The sequence below is a fragment of the Phyllostomus discolor genome, chromosome 4 (assembly GCF_004126475.2).
Source record: "Phyllostomus discolor isolate MPI-MPIP mPhyDis1 chromosome 4, mPhyDis1.pri.v3, whole genome shotgun sequence".
Taxonomy (NCBI): domain Eukaryota; kingdom Metazoa; phylum Chordata; class Mammalia; order Chiroptera; family Phyllostomidae; genus Phyllostomus; species Phyllostomus discolor.
This window is the reverse complement of record NC_040906.2, coordinates 17,250,991-17,268,178: the sequence shown is the minus strand read 5'-3', so window position 1 is coordinate 17,268,178 and position 17,188 is coordinate 17,250,991. Positions and strand designations below refer to the sequence as shown.

At 43.1% G+C, this 17,188-nt stretch overlaps 1 long non-coding RNA gene across 1 annotated transcript; it reads right to left on the bottom strand.

Moving 5' to 3' along the window:
- Nucleotides 1–1,678: 1,678 nt before the first annotated feature.
- Nucleotides 1,679–13,981, bottom strand: LOC118499996. The gene is made up of 3 exons (XR_004902516.1): nt 9,858–13,981; nt 7,415–7,518; nt 1,679–2,482 (listed from the first exon to the last, which is right to left on the bottom strand). It is a non-coding gene; the product is annotated as an uncharacterized LOC118499996 (long non-coding RNA).
- Between the last annotated feature and the right edge of the window lie 3,207 nt (nt 13,982–17,188).

The following is a 17,188-nucleotide window of genomic DNA, read 5'->3' as shown; positions in this document are numbered from 1 at the left end:
CTCTCACTACGCGCTCTTTCTAGGTACAAGCAACTGCTGTCTGCATCAGCACATTCCCAAGTGCATATATGAACACCAGGAGGAAATTTCGCAAGGTCCCATGTCCAGGCATCTCATTTGCCTTAGCTGGCTTGAGCTAGCTAAGCAGAGGATGGATCGGAGGATCTGCTGGGGGCCATGAGTGCAGCTTCAGTTTAGCCAACGTTCGTAAGTCCCCATGAGGCACACAACATTGAGCAAGCCATCAGCCTTGTTGTGTTTGTTCGTTTGCGAGGGCTGCCATAACAAAGCACCACAAACTGGATAGCTTAGGACAACAGAAATTAATTACCTCACAGTTCTAGAGGCCAGAAGTCTGAGATCAAGGTTTCAGCAGGGCCATGCTCCCTCCCTCTGAAAGTGCTGAGAAGAAATCCGTTCCAGGCCTCTCTCCCACCTTCTGGTAGTTCCTCAGCTTGTGGCAGCGGGACTCCACGTGATGTCCTCCCAGAACACAGGTCTGTGTTCAAATTTCTCCTTTTTTCTTAATCTTCGCCTGAGGGCATGTTTATTGATTTCAGAGCGGGGCGGGGGAGGGAAGGAGAGAGAGGGAGAGAAACACAGATGTAAGAGAGAAACATCGATTGGTCGCCTCTCATGCAGAGACCAACTGAGGACCGAACCCACAACCTACGCATATGCCCTGACCAGGAAACGAACTGTGACCTTTCAGATTATGGGTCAATGTTCCAACCAACTAAGCTATACAATCCAGGGCCAAATTTCCCCCTTTTTAAAGGACACCTGTTATATTGGATTAGAGGCCCTCCCTGACCCAGTGTGACCTCATCTTAACTACATCTGCAATGACCCTATTTCCAAATAAGGCCACATTCTGAGGTGCTGTGCGTTAGGACCTCAGTATAGGAATTTGGATGGGTGTACACAATTCAGCCCATAACACTTGTTCCCCAAGAGTTTATGATCCAGTTGGGGAGCAAGGAATATACATCACTGAAGTGTGTGAAAAATTACAACACTAGGTTGGAATCATAATGGAATCTGTCCCCACAGCAGGGACTCTCTAATGCTATCTACCTACCAACTGTTTGTTTCACAGTTTGTCAGCATGGTAAGGAATAAAACTGTTTTATAGACACATCAGCATTGTACAAGTATTTCAATCATGACAAAAATTTGAATAACAGTTATTTCTATAGAGAAATGTTGTGCCATTTGTAGTATGAGGCAAAATGTAAAAAAAGACTCAATAATGTATTCCACTCAAGTAAGGAAGAGAAAAATAAAAATGAAAAGATGAAAGCAATGCATTTCAATGTATCATAACCAAGAGTGCAAGGCATGTAGCCCTTTAAATTGTGTCCACATGACAGAGCAGAGTGGGACTTCGGTGATTATCCAGTCGATCTAATCAACTTGGACATCCATGTGAATAATTCAAGCTCCAAGCGAACAGAGCAGGTGTTTGAAAGAATTAGCCAGAACATTAAATATGGGTTTCAGAGAAATGGACTTAGAAATTAGAGGTCAGTGAAGATGAATTTGAGACTTTTTTCCTGAAATTTTCAGGCTGGTCATGATCATCACAGAAATAGAAACATCCAGTATAATAGTTAAATAAAGTTTAACACATAAGATAGAGAATTCCAGGTGTGGTGCAGAAGTCTTTCCATAACGACAGTGAGGTGAGCCCTGCTCTGCAGCTGTGAATGTCGGCACCTTCTTCACTTCGCTCCTACCATCAATGGCTTCCTACCAAGGTAGAAAGAGGTAGCACATCATCCAAACGTTACCTCATGTTCTATAGACACAGCCTATTTCCTTATGCGTATTTTGTTGCACACTTTCTTGCCTCTTGTGCTCAAATAAAAAAGCGTCATAAGAATTGTGTCTGGTGGGAGAAGTGCTATGTGAGAGTTTTCACCCTTCACAAAAGCATCAAAACAAAGTTGTTTTTCAATCCCTTTTTCTTTCCATACTGTTATTCCTTTATATATGTAGTACTTGAAAACAAACGCCAATCTGATGATGGAAGTCTCCTGCTGAAAATGCTTCATTACCTTTGAAGCCAAGTACAAACTCTGAAACATTATCTGCAAACTCCCACAGATCTGACCCCAGGGCGCTTGTCTAGTTAAGAAATGTTTTATTTTGAGTTCCCCAAATAGTCAAGTCTGTCTTTTGCCTCTGAGCATTTGTTACTGATCTTCCCTCTGCAGCTGTATTTCCCCATCTCTGTCTGGTTTGCTCTGACTCACCTTCCAGGCTCAGTCTAGAGGCCACTTGTTTCCACAGCCACCTCTGCTACTGCAGTTGACATTCAGCACTCTTTCCTCCGCTTCCTCATTTTGTAGCGCTTACCCCACTGTAGAGTAAGTGTGCTAACTCTCCGCCTGCTTACTTTGTGTATTCCCCGACATACCATCATTTCTCTTGAGGGCAGACAACGATTCTTTCTTGTCCAATATTGTACTCTCAATGCCTGGTGGACAAAGTATTACTAGACAGTATTTTGAACAAATTTATAAATTAATGGAAGTAAAAGAAATATAATATCTGTGATCTCTCTGGGAGATGAGTAACTACAAGTCCCATATTTTTAGGACTATAAGGTGCACCTAGGCTTTAGAGGAGGAAAATAGGAAAAGAATTTTTGAAGCAAAACATGTGATAAAATATTTAATAACCTGTGATGCCACCTCCCCCCATCCCACACAGCAAGCCAGGTAAGCTACATTCAGAATATTAAGACGCACCCCGTTTTCCTCCCAAACTGGGGGAAGTGTGTCTTAATAGTCTGAAAAATACAGTACTTAGGAATAGCTAATATTTATTAAGTATTTCAAATGCCCTTTCTCTTAAAAAAATACAAGTATAGCTAGTCTACAATAATGAAGTTCAGAATAATGGTTACCTTTGGGAGTACTGGCTGGGAAGAGGCACAAGGGAACCTCCAGAGGAACAGGAAACTCCCCAACCTTGATCTGGGTGTTAGTTTCATGGGCTTCAGCATACATAAAAATTCATTGAGCTGTGCACTTAGGACGTGTATACTCTATTGCATAAGTTAATTAAAAAAAGAAAAAATAAAACATTTTTTTCACCCTAATGCCAAACACAGTTTACCTTTTGTTAGCTCAAGAAAAAGGGTTTCTACTTTTAAAGGTAGCTTGTAATGCTGTTTAAGATAGCATCTATTTCATAAGATTGCCCCAAACCTCCTAGCACAGGTAGGGTGGCCAGTGAAGGCCTCTCCTTCTGCCTTGAGAATCTGCGGCAACTGTGAGCCAGCTGAGGGTGGGGCTTGTCTGAGCATCCCCCTGGGAAGCGGCTCCACTGCGGGTCTCCCCGGCATAGGAAGCTCATTCTCCCCAGGTTCTAACCCTGGTTCTGACCCCATAAGCACCAACCAGATTGCACTTCCAAAGCCTATTTCACATGGGTCTTAGAAAACCCAGGAATCCTTCTGATCATTAGTCACCCTACACTGACCCCATCTCCAACAGTCACTAGAGATTCCCTCTAACTAAGGATGGAATTCCCCAGTTCTCAAACTCACTTCTTCAAGGGGACTTCCAATGAACGAAGCAGAATTCTTGTGCAATTAAGCCATCACTTTAGCATATCGTCATTTAAAATTGTTTCAAGAAATTAGTCCATAGGGCAATAGAGTTAATTGTCCTCTTATAAAATGAATTAAATTGGTATGCTTGTTTATAGAATTTTTGAGTTACTTTCATTTATAGTTACATTTGCTCATTATATAGATAGTACTTTTTTTTGAACTTTTACTCTATATTCATTCTGGTGCCATATTTCAAACCAATTGTAACATTTTTAAACTGACTTTATTCTCATTTGTCTTCTCCACCAACCCTTACCCATTTGTCGTCATTCAGCCTTATGATACCTAAAATCCTGTTGGTCTGCAGCCATTTGGGGGTTACTATGCTGTACAAGTTGATGACAAAGTGTCTTTGCCTATTTGTCTGTATCATCATTCTGGCTTTGTTGTACCCTGCAGTTATTCAGTGTGGAATAATGGTCAAAATCAATTACGAACTTGTAGTTGTCTTTGACTCAGGAATATTTATTATTGTTATTACAAGCTCTTGGTTTACTATTTATGGAGGCAGGAAGTGCTCCTCTCTGAAGATTTATCTTTTAAGGGCACATAAAATTTCAGAGTTGCTTTTCAGCTTCATAAATACACATATGGCTGCATAGTCTTAACACAGAGCATACATCTTGAGTTTCTGTTGGTTCAAGCAACCACGGAACTAAATCCCAGACAGCCTACATGAGTCGAATACTGAAATCAATTTTAATGGGGAAAAAGAGTCAACTGCTTGATAATTCCAGGACGAGAAAAAGTGTAACTTGAATTTTAACAATAAATTCAACAAAAGTAGTAGCCTCAGAAAAGTGAGCTGCTGATTTTTCAGTTGTATGTATCGAAATATCAAATGCTTTCCAGAAGTTTCTGAAGTCTAATTGAAGTCATGTTAATGAAGATTCTAACCTTAGAAAACCAAGACATAAAACAATACTGGAAGTTAATCTATTATAAGTATACCACACATGCAGGATCAGTATGGGATAATATAGGGGCATAAGAAATTAATTCAAAACACAAAAATGGCTAAAAAACAATAATTACATTATGTGCTTAATGAATCTGCAATTTAGGCAGGGTTTGGCAGAGGAAAGGAATACAGAATTTCTGGAATATGGGGAAAAAGGCTTTATTCAAAAGTACTGTGTTTCCCGTCTTGTGTGGTTCAGTGATTGAGTGCTGTCCTGGAACCACAGGGTCACCAGTTGGATTCCCAGTCTAGGGCACCAGCCTGGGTTGCGGGCCAGTACCAGCAGGGGGTGTGCAAGAGGCAACCACACACTGATGTTTCTCTCCCTCTCTTTTCTTCCTCCCTTCCCCTCTCTAAAAATAAATAAACAAAATATTTTTAAAATTTATTAAAAAAATAAAGTATGTGTTTAGATAGCATTTTTGCCATACTCACAATTTCCCCCTTTTCCATCCATCTGTCTCTCCTCCCCAGCCAAGCACGAAGCCCAGGGCTGTGTTCACAATGCCCAGGAGAAAAGCACGACTGGGTGGGAAGCAGCAACAGCAGAACTCTGGCTTTGTGTTTCCAATTTCTTGAGCCTTTGAAGGAAATCCTGGGATGCAAACATAACTGACAGAGGGATTCCCTCTGAGGGAAGAACATCAAGGGAAAGCAGAATCCCTCTCCCATGTCAGGGTCCCTGGTGAGGAAAACCTAAATCTCACTAGGTGTTTCAACACAGTGTGTTTAACTTCAGAAATTAGCTCCTCAGAGGCTGTGGAGGGCAAAGACAGCCAAAGGGGGCTCTAAGGTGCTAATCTGGAGACAAAAACCACAGGGAGTGGCCATCACTGGACGGTTTGAGGGATAGGGGCTGAGATCCAGGAGGATGGGGTGCCATCCAGCTGTTGGCTCTTCTGATGGGATTGGGGCCGTGCTGGGAGTGCTGAAAGATGCTGGGGCTGAAGTCGGAGCGCGCTGCTGCTGGTGGGATGAATGGCCAGTCCTGGGGAACACTGACAGAATGGGCAATAAACACGAAGGAAGCCACCTTCCTACCTCCGGCCTTCCATCTTCCTCTGCTGCTGCCAGTTGGCAGAATTAGCAGAAAGGCAGCTGGCAAAGAAGTCTGGGAAATACAGTTTCCAGAATCCCAGTCCCACTGTGGCAGCAAGAGTGTAAAAAATGGTGAATTTGGAGCTTAGCAGCAACAAGTAAATAACCGGCTTATTCTAGGGAAGGAGGAAAGGAAGGAAGGAAGGAAGGAGAAGGAAGGAAGGGAAGAAGGAAGGAAGGAAGGGAGGGGGGAGGGAGGGGGGAGGGAGGGAGGGAGGAAAGAAGGAGGAAGAAGGAAGGGAGGGAAGGAGGAGGGAGGGGGAGGGAGGGAGGGGAAAGAAAAAAGGAAAGAAAGGAAAGAAGGAAAAGAAGAGAAAGAAAAGCTACCACAGGATTTAGAGAGAAAAAATTGGGACTTGATTAGACTAGATTCTGGTGGGTCCTGAGATTTTGTTTTCTAAACAGAAGCACAGCACATGAAGAGAGAAAATTCAGAGCGACAAGAAACTTCTAGCAGACAACATGCAGATGTCACTTGGGATCAAGTGCCCCACCCCACCACACCTTGATAGGACACTACCCCTGACTCTTGTCAACTTAGATACATCCCCAGATTTGTCTCAAATTGATTGAGATTAAATTTGGTATCCAGACAGAGTGAGAACTTCACATAGATTAGTCTGTACCTTAGAAAAATGACTAAGTTACTATTTCAAGTATGTCTGAAATTTGTGGACAATAGTTATACCCTCTAGAGTGGAGTTTCAATTGTGCAAACACTGTAGACATAGAGAAAAATGCTAGAAGGATAAATTATTTTTTGCAATTATTATTATAATTATGTTCCTCCAGGCTAGGTTATGCCTGATTATTTTTGCATACCTTTCATATCTTCAAATTTCTACAATAAAATATATCACTTTTACAATACAAATTATTGAAAAGCTTGTTGATGCAAATATTATTGTTGTGATTTACCATTAGATCTTGCATCAATACACTTATCAACTGGCCTGATAAAAAGCCTAAATTTCTTTTGTTCTGATAAATATTTGTAAGAAATATTAGAAATTAGCAGGTCGTGAATTCCATTCCTTGATGTGCTCTCCTAAACCTCAGGCCTTCTGAATACAAAGAGGAGTGTAGTCTTTATTTCTATTTATTTTCGCAAGAAAGTATTCATTCCAATACTTTCTACTTTGAAATTTCATAGATTTTCTTCTGCCTGTTGACTCAGAGACTGGCCCTAGTAGGTAGCATGATTGTATGGAAAATATGGAGACATGATTCGTGGAAAACCTTGGAGGCCACATTCCAGAGGTCCAGACAGAGTCCTGATTTTGTCAGTTACAACACAGACAAGGGAACAAGAGGGGAGATAAAGATGATTACCCGAAAGAAATAGAAAAGGAAAGAAAGGTGGGGCCACTCATTTTCTACAGAGTCCTTTTCACCGTAATATTCTCATATAGGAAAAACTTCTTCTAAGAAAGAAAGAAAAGAGAAAGAAAGAAAAAGAAAGAAGAAAGAAAGAAGAAAGAAAGAAGAAAAAAAGAAAGAAAAGAAAAAGAAAGAAAGAAAGAAAAGAAAGAAAGAAAAGAAAGAAAGAGAAAAGAGAAGAGAAGAGAGAGAGGGAAGAGGGAAGGAAGAAAGGAGGAGGGTGGGAGGGAGGGAGGGAGGGAAAAGAAAGAAAGAAAGAAAGGAAGGAAGAAAAAGAAAAAAAGAAGAAGCAGGAAAGACTGAGATCACTTAAGTTTTGGAGGAGGCTTTCTCCCAAGACAAACAGTTACCTGGGAATGTAAAATTTCCATCTGCCTTTCCGCATTCTGCCTTGCAATCAAGTGTAAATTCCTTGTGTTATTGGTCCAGGAGATATCCACAGATAGCAAGATGCCTGGGATTCCAGAAGGAAGAAAAAGATACTTTCACAGATGCATTCCAGTTAGCATCTGTAAACAGGCCAACACTGAAAGCATGTTTTAAAAGGAAATAAAAACACAGGATAAAAAAGGACAAATGCAAATCTGTGACTGTCATTAAATCAAATATCAGTACTATCAATTCTGTGAAATACTTCTGGGCTGCAGCACACGTTGGCCGGCACTTCCCTGCCCGCCCCTGAAGTCAGGCTCGGCCAGGTGCACTGGCCTGTGAAATGCGGCTGAAACTGCTCTGTGTCACCTCTGGCTTCTACAGAGGAGATGATGAGCCAATGCCCAGCTCCCTCGCTTCTCTCGCCTGGCCCCTGCCTGGCACTGGCCTGGGTTCCAATCAGATCACAGGGAACACGGTAGCCCCGTTGACCCTCGATGGACATGTAGCATGAGCAAAAAATAATCTCTGTTGTTTTTAATCTCTCATTTTGGGGATTGTTTGTTATGGTAGCATAACTGAGCTCATCGAATGTTACATGTCCATCCACAAAAGCATTTCCAAGAATCTATGTTTGTGTTCTCCATTGAGTGAGAAGGAGTCGCTGCAAGTTATCAATTCAGTCAGGAGGTTAGAAACTTCGTGAATGTGCTTTCTGTACCTACTCTATTTTAAAGTGCAATATCACATTATGTTTCCTCTTAGTACAGACACTGTAGTAATGCTGTACCTTTGGAAAGAATACTTTTTAATTTTCTGTTCTTCTATGCCCCTGTACACCTAGTTACTTCCTAAAATCTTTTTGATGAATGTTTAATGTACATTCTCATGAAAATAACTGGTAGATTTCTTTTTGCCTTGACAACCGTCATATTTTAAAATGAAGATGTCTCTGTCTGTATAATAAATCTAGGCAAATGTTTCATTTTGATGATGAGGTACTTCATCTGACAACCACACAACCACCAGAAAAGTATGCTCTCCCTCCCTGTAACAAATCCCACCAGAAACAGAAGGAGTAACAGGAAATTAGTGTTTGAAAAAGCAGCCATCGCACGGCTGTGAAAAGAAAGGTCTCTGAGGATAAGGTTAGTGTGACTATGAATTCATGAAAAGTATCCAATTATTTTCTTCAAAATCTTGTAAGGCATTCCTCCAGGCTGCGCAGGATACCCCGTTTTTTGAACTTCATATTGTGCCTTTTAAAAAATCATTTCATTTTTTTTCAGGCGCTCTCCTCAGTTGGATCCATTTAAGAATTATTATTGCTGGGCGTGGATCTTTTTTGAGAGAACTGGCAAACCTGGCACCTTTGAAGCTGCTGTTTTTCCATCAGCTGGGAGCAGTAACCTAATCCCTGCTCTCGGAGGGATGGATGGGCTTCGCCCTAAGTGGACATGGCTGGCCTCCACCACGGGATAAGAGCGGAGGGAAGAGCTGGGCAGCAGGACCTCAGCTGAGAAAAGAGGGAAGCGGGGAAAGATAAGAACTGTGGTTTCAAATATCCTTGATGGGAATCCTTCACAGTCATTTTTCACTGGGGCTGGCTGCTGTCAGAGTTTTGATTACTGCCTCCTCTTCCCTGGGAAATCTTTTGTTCGGTTCCTCTAGCGTCTGGACTTTGGCCAGGCAGGGGTTTTTTTTGTGTGTTTTCCAGGTGACTCGGATCTGTCTCAGTCCAGCCCTGGAGTGACTCATCCATCTGTAGCCGAGAGATCGCTGTCTCGCTTCCAGTTTTCCTCACATATCCATGCCCTGAAAGGCGAGGGCGAGGTCATTGCTTTTTTTGTTTGTTTGTTTGTTTTCCTGGCTATTGTCTTCCTGGCTCAGAAAACCCGAAGTGCATTCAAGCCAGGGCACTGGGCACTTCCATCACTATTTTTATGCTTGTTGTTGGTTTGGTTTTTTTTTGGTTATGCACACTGAAAATAAATCAACATGTTAAAAAAAGAGAAGGAGAACAGAGAAGGAATGCCATTTGTAAGAGATTTCTGATTTATGAGTCTGGAGGACCTGTCACATCAAGCTCGGGAATGACTTTAATTAGCTGCATGACTGAAACGCCTGTCAGTGCGGCACATTAAGCCCAACCACCCGACGAGGGAGCCGCCAGGAAGAGAAGTGAAAAGATGCGGGGAGGCCAGTAGCAAACGCAAATCTCACTGCTTGTACTTGCCTGCATTTCCACCCGGCTAACAAAAGGTGACTGACTAAGGCCCATTTTCAAATTCTGGGTTTTTAAAAGCTGCTGAGAATATCAATGAAGCCCCACCCAGTTTTTGCCTGTTGCTAAAGCAGCTGCAGAAAGTAAGAAGTATGAGAAACAGAACCAGCTTCCCAGTCCACAACAAAGGGACTTACCATACGAATTTAAAGGCTTGTCCTGGGAGGGCTTCAGACCGACTCACCACCTGGGCCCGTTTACAGGGTGCAGAGCAGGTTGTGCGATGGGGCCGAGAGCACGTGGACCAGGGAGGCACAGAGACTTTGTGGGATGCTCGTGAGCCACGGTCTGTACAGGGGCCATTGTCTGCACCTCCATTTCTTCAGTGACACCATGAGCTTCTCCACTATGAGTCGTGGGTGTGACCTGTGTTTAGCCAAAAAGTCTGAACAAATGGTGGATGCTATCATGAAGCCCGTTGATAATGTGACAAAGAAGCTGGCCTGTTCCTGTTCCAAACCAAGAAGCCCCTTCCCAGGGGTGCCATTCTCGGTGCCACGTTTTGGGTGCCATGCTGGGCAAGGGCCCCTTCAGGAATGGGGCTGGGCATGAGCGTTTGTTTGTGAGAGTAAATCAGGAAAAGACCGCAACGTTCCAATCCGAGGAGACAAAAGTGAGAAAGAGGGTGCTAGATATCCCTGAAACAACACCATCTCGCACCAAGTAAGAAAAGATCGTGGCTTTATGTTGGAGATTCCCAAGAATTTTACTGGCTGTACCTTCCATGACTTTCCAACTCAGAAACTCCCCTCAGACCAACAGCGTCTGCTTGCTGTTTCACCAACATTGGCCTGCCCGCTCCTGTTGCTGGACTCACACCTTTATTCACGTCATCCCCTTCCCTTACATGCGTAAGTCCCTATTCTTGCTGCTCAAGTTAAATCCCACTTACCAAAACAGGCCCACTCTGCGCCACCTCAGCCAAAGGCAGAATTCTCACGCCCTTTAGGCCTGCCCATTTTGTTTCCGACAATTCATCATATACTGCCAGGTGACACCTTGCACACTGATGTCTTGAATCATCTCTAAATGCAATTTTTATTGTTTAATTTTTTATGCATAAACATGTAAATAATGCTGTGTGTCTGAATCAGGTCGCTGTGTATAGTAGAAACCTGAGGAAGACAGTTTAGCAAGATGTTTTTCTCTCTTAAGTAACAGAAGTTTACGGATAAGGACAGAATCTGGGTCACTAAAGATAGACTTCTCTCTTTCTGTTCCGTCATCCTGCTACACGGCTTCCGTGCTGAAGGCACCTTAATGAGGCAAGCAAGTTGCCCACGTTTCTGCCACATTGTCTACAGTCGAAGCCCAGGAAGGGGGAATATCCTTGATGGGAATTCTTCACCTCTCCCCAGCTGAGTGAGCAACCTGATAAGATAGTGCCTTCTCAGAAGTCCCTCGGGACACCGTTCTTATGTCTCATTGGCCAATACACAGCCAGCTGCCTACCCTTGACGATAAGGGAGTCGGAAAACTTAGTAGCTTAGCTGGGGTCATTGCCATTATATGGACTATACTGGTTTTGATACAAAGAGAGAAAGGAAGACTAGGTATGGGGAGTCAGTGAGCGGTCCCTGCCACATGGTCTGATACATAATTTTGTGGTGCATCCAGGGTACATCTGAGTAATGAAGATGGCAAAAAACTGGGCATTCTAGGGAATTCCAGTGAGTTATGGAAAGGTAATGAACGGATGTTTCACAGACCACATTTTACCTGCAGACACACTTTATTCAACATAATATTTAAGATTTTGTTGAGTTGACACTTAAAATTGGGAGAATATACATACATTCCAATAAGAAAAACTAACGAACTTTCAGAGTGAGCATAGTTTTTCCTCACAGCCCCCCAAAGGGCTTTGGGTGGGCCCGTAAACCAGTCCATCAGTTACAGCTGTAGCCTCCCAGTTTCCCTGGTGTTTCAGCCCCACTTGTCCACTGACCGTAGAGGCTCCTCGGCATGACTTCCTCCCCAAGGAGCCCACCTGGAAAGTACCAGTGTGGCCAGGGTCACCCCCAAGGTAGCCAGTCATTGGGTGCTCAAGGGGCTCCTTAAGAGAACTGTGGCTCCCGCCCAGCGCTGTTTCCCACTTCTTCCCCAGAGCAGCACCGCCCATGGCCTGTTGAAGCCCTGCCTCTGTTTCTGACCTCCACTCTGTCCCACATTCCCGAATAGCTAGTTAAAGAGGTGCATCAGCCTTTGGTCCCCAGACAGCCTCTCTGCCAAGGTACCAGGTCAGTTTCAGCTGTCATAAAGACAGCAGATGCTATGCCCTGCTCTCCATCCTCCACTCCTCTCTCCTCCCAGACTGTGCCTCCAACCCTGCTCTTCCCTCTTCATTTACCGATGAACCGGGCTCCCGCACATCAGTGTGCAGAAGCAAATAACTGATGTGGTCTCGGGGAGGCCACACGAAGTCATACGGAGCCTCTTTTTAGCAAGCTCACAGGTCCCATTATTCAATGAATCCTCACCAAATCTCGAGGAAGCCTGGGCAGGGAGGAGCCATGTGAGTGGTGAAGAAACCGGCTCAGAGACTGTGGCATTAAATAGTCAGAAAAGCAAGCTGAAAGGCAGAGAGGGGGCCCTTTGCCTCATGGTTTCCACGGAACCATACTCCCCGAAGCCCAAGAGAGAAACATTCCAGCAAAGCTTAGGGAAAACATCAGAGATAAAGAACATCTACTACCACCATGGGACTAAGTGTGAGACAAAGTTTTCCTGCTCCTCAAGAGCTCGTGTAATTCCAGAGGGACATTTAATAACGCTAAAGAGATAGGATAACTTTTGCTTTTCCTGATTCTTTCAGACATCTGATAAGCCAGGGTTAATTTTTATGTGAAACCAAGGCAACTTCTCATACTTACCATGGGACACCTTCTAAATATGTGCCTGATGTGATTTCCCCAAATTGTTATGCAGTGAAAATGCCAAGGATTCTAAATATGGAGTTTTCTCAATTGCGTACCCAGAAAAATATAATATTTCCCCCAGGACTGTATGATATTGGGCTTGGCCGTATGTCAGGAGCTTCCAGTAATGGAGCATGAAAGCCTTTCTAGATGCAGGGCACCAACTAGACACTAAATAATTTGGGTTAATAACTGAATGATGCCCACTTATTTTTTTCTTAACAAGGGAGATTTGCTTCCTAACAGAAAACATACAAAAAAATGTTCTCCGCTTGGAAGAAACTTATTCATGCTAGACATGCCATGACACTTTGTACAGCCTTTGCCTATGGAACTTTTAAATAGTGAGTATTTTGTTCAGTTGTCTCTCTTTCGTAGTGACCATGAGCTCCTTGAGGGCATGGAGTGTGTTTGCTTTTACATCTTTCACATCTGAGGCCCTGGAAATGCCCATACACGGTGGCAAATGAACCGAAGGATGATGCAATGCACTGGTCTAAAGAGCGTAGTGCTACTTCGGAAAAGAGACCTTGAAGAAAGACAATGTCCAGAAATAAAATTTATTCCGAATAAAAGTCTTTACCATACCCACAACTTTTGCCCTAGCGTGAGAGTAACAAAGATTCAACTGGGACTTCGTTTCCCAACAAATATATACAAAACCCAGAAAATAACAGATTTAGGATTGAGAGCAGTAAGACAACATCCCAATACTCTATTGAATAGGTCTCGTCACCCTGAAGGTAACTATTTTCGCAGTGTGGAGGAGATGATACATTGCCTTCTGTTTCCTTTCTTCCTCTGTATTTCCCCATTTCCTGCACGTGCCTCACCCCCTCCACCCCTGCCACCTAGTTCTATACCGTGTCTTTCCAGTGACACTCATTACTGTGGTGTCACCAGACAAATATGAATGAGAAAGTGGTATGAACAAGGTATAAAAGAGAAAATAATTTCAAAATAAGATACTCAGCCCTGCCAGTGTAAAATTCAAGGTAGATACTTTTTAAAAAAGTTTTAGTCATTTCTCACTTCCCTTTTGCAGGCTGGGTGTGTTTCCTTTGAACCCTCCTTTGTCTAAAGATAGTACAAACTTCCTTGCACATAGATTCCTCTTCCTTTCCTCTCTCCCTCACCTACTTCTTAATCCCTAAATGTTCTTTCCTGCCAGTGAGAAGCCCAGATCCCCAAAGCCTGTTGGTTTGCCTCAGCTGCAGAAGAGGGAGCCTGTGGGGAGTTCGAGTTTGCTCATTTAAGAGAACCCTAAAAGAAGCAAGAGGAAAGGAGAGAGTTACCTACAAAGGAGTGCCCATATGGCTATCAGCTGATTTCTCAAAAGAAATCTTACAGGCAAGAAGGGGCTGGAATAAAGTAGTGAAAGGCAAGGACCTGCATCCAAGATTACTCACTCTATCCAGCAAAGCTTTCATTTAGAATGGAAGGGCAGATAAAGTGCTTCCCAGATAAGGTCAAGTTAAAGGAGTTCATCATCACCAAGCCATTATTATATGAAATGTTAAAGGGACTTACATAAGAAAAAGGTAAAAAATATGAACAGTAAGATGACAACAAACCCACAACTATCAACAAATGAACCAAAAAGAAAAGAAAGACAACAAAAACAAAAACTAAGCAAACAACCAGAACAGAAACAGAATCAGAGAAATGGATGTCACATGGAAAGATTTCAGTGGGGAGGGGGAAGGGAGGAATGGGGGGGGGGAGGTACAGGGAAGAAGAAGCATAATTGGTAGGCATAAAATAGACGGGAGAGATAAAAAATGGTATAGGAAACACAGGACTCAATGAACTTATATGTACAACCCATGGACATGAAGTAAGGGGGGAATGCTGGAGGGTTGGGGGGGTCAGGGTGGAGCAGGGATAAAGGGGGAAAAATTGGGAAAACCGTAATAGCATAATCAATAAAAAATATTTTTAAAAACTATCAGGAAGAAATTATCCAATATTAGTGCTCAGTTTGCCAGGACATATACTAGAAATTATCAAATATTATGTGAAAAAAATGAAATAAAAGCAAAGTCCCTGTTTAAAAAAGAAGTTTGCTTATGTATTGAAGTCAGAGAGTGGGTATGTGCTGTCCAAACAGTAACTGCCAGGGAGGGACTAGACCTGTCCTCCACTGACTCTCTCTGAACCTGCCTGGGTCCTGCCTGGGCCCTGTCTTCAGAGCTGTGATTGCCATGGCTTTATAGGTTTTTACAAAGTCAGCTCTCACAAGTTGGTTTCCTGCTTAACGCTTACCTGTGATTATGGCCTGTACCCGTTATCATGATTGGCTGCTTACTTGACAGCAGTTCACCCAAAACGCAGGCAAGAGGACTCAGCATGACGTAGGTAAGGAACAACCGAATGGGCTCTCTACACTCAGACCGCGCTGCGCTCCCATGTTGGCCATGACTCTATGACTGTGAACAAGTTACTCACTCTCTCAGCCCTTTGGTTTTTCCAGTCTGTAAAATGGGAATCGTGATACCCACTTTGCTAAACTGTCATGGAATTAAATAAGATGACGCATGTAGAGTGGCTGGGGAAGAGCAGGAGTTTTGCAAACAGTGCAAATTAATTCTACTTTTGATTGATTTCCTCCCTGCCACCCCTAATAACAGGAGTGAAAGATGGGGATGGAGACGGGGGCAGTGCCTTTGCGGGGAGGCCCTGTTCCCTCTCTCTGACTCTCCCTTTCCGCATTCCCTTGGTACGGGAGCTCCAGGGTCTCAGACAGGATACGTAAAGACAAAAGAAGACGAAAACATGCTCTTAAGTGACAACTCTTGAGACTTGCAATAACACCTGGCCTAAAATATTATCTTTTATCCATATTAAAAAATTATAAATAACCTTAGTATATTCTTCTCGCTTGTATTTGGGTGATGTCCAAAAAGTCCTACATGAAAGTATTCATTCCAAGCTTTGGAAGCGTGTTCCTGAGACCCATATACTTGAGAAAAAGTGGGTAAGGGAGGAGGAAGGAAACAGAGGACTGCAAATCCAGAGATTAGATCAATTTTAATCCTCAAGTTGATAACACTTGTGTGGTCATAGCTTTTGCCGTGTCTTACCAGCAATTTGTTAGAGTTTGAGGCATTACCTGTAGAGTAGCAGGATTAACACATCAATTTAGACATGAGCTTCTACCTTAAAAAGTCTATAATCTACTGAGACATACAAGAGAAATACAAGCGAAATCCATCTAAATGACTGTCAGCTAGCATACATCCCTAATCTTGTGGGGCTGGAGTGAGGGGTGAGGACCTCCACTCCAGCATGACTTAGAGGGCAAAACGTGCAGAGAGCATGCATGTCTTTGGCCTCAGAGTCAGTCTGTCCTATACATTTGCTAGATCCAGCTGTATTTCCTACATGCTGAACATATTGTTCTGGCTGATTATATTCTTGGCACCACGCATCGCTAAGCATTATCAAACGCCAAGAACATGCCGCACAGAAGTAGCTTTCCCTAAAAGGCCTGAAAAGCTATGACTAGTTTATTCTCCCAAAGATCCAGGGTACTTGTTAAAGCACAAGCTCTGTTTCAACTGACGTGGCTCTGAGTTAAATGTGTCGCAACACATTCTCAGGGAGACTGCTCCTTTGACTAACAGCCTCCATACTTGTCAAAACTACTGTAGGCCAAAGGTTAGCAGCAGCGTCTGGCAACACAAAAGCAAACCTAAAAAGCTAAAATAAGACCCGGGCCAGTGAACCCAGCTCCTGCTCCAGCCTCCTCAATCCGCTACTCAAAGTCTGAGTCCGCACTGCCTCTAAGTAGAAGTTTATAGATTGCACTGGATGACTAAAAACAAAGCAAAAAGCTCAATGATTTCTTTACTCCAGGAGAAGAAGTGCCCACGTCTGCTTTGTGACATCACTTAGGGAATGTATGGAATTGTCAAAAAACATTTGTTTCTATCCACTGTGTTCCTAAAATACAAAATTAAGATTTTTAGGCAGTTAGGTTAAGACACTCAAAATCTCAGAAAGATGGAAACATTAAAAAGTGCGTGTTAAGATGGAATGCCAAGGGAATGCCATGAAGGGATGTGAACGCAGCCTGAGAAAGGAAAGAGAGCAATGTTATCACAAGGCGGTCATTCCAGTCCCCCCAGAGACCTCAAATACTCCACGGTCTAAGTGACTAGACACACACCATCCAGATCACCTCATTAGACACCTTCACTCTGAGGCAGCATGGGGATGGGAGGAGGAGTAGGCAGGTTTCCTAGAGGATGTGAGGCTTGAATCAAGGTTTAGAACGTAAACTAAAATGAAGGAGAGGATGTTACTTTTGGAAAGGCTAGGCAGAAGTTCTCAAGTGAGGCTAAGTGCTTCTGATGTCTCAGGCCTGTGTATGTTTAACATACTAGTTATCAATACATCAAAGTGTACTTGTTTGACAAATGCATAAAGAATGTTCTACCTCTGACCCTGATCTAAAGAGTAAATGAAATGCCTTATAAGTATGGAAGATCAAGAAAAGAGAGAATTTTTTTCCCAGCAAAGGCCTTTAAAAGGTTGACACCTTTGGA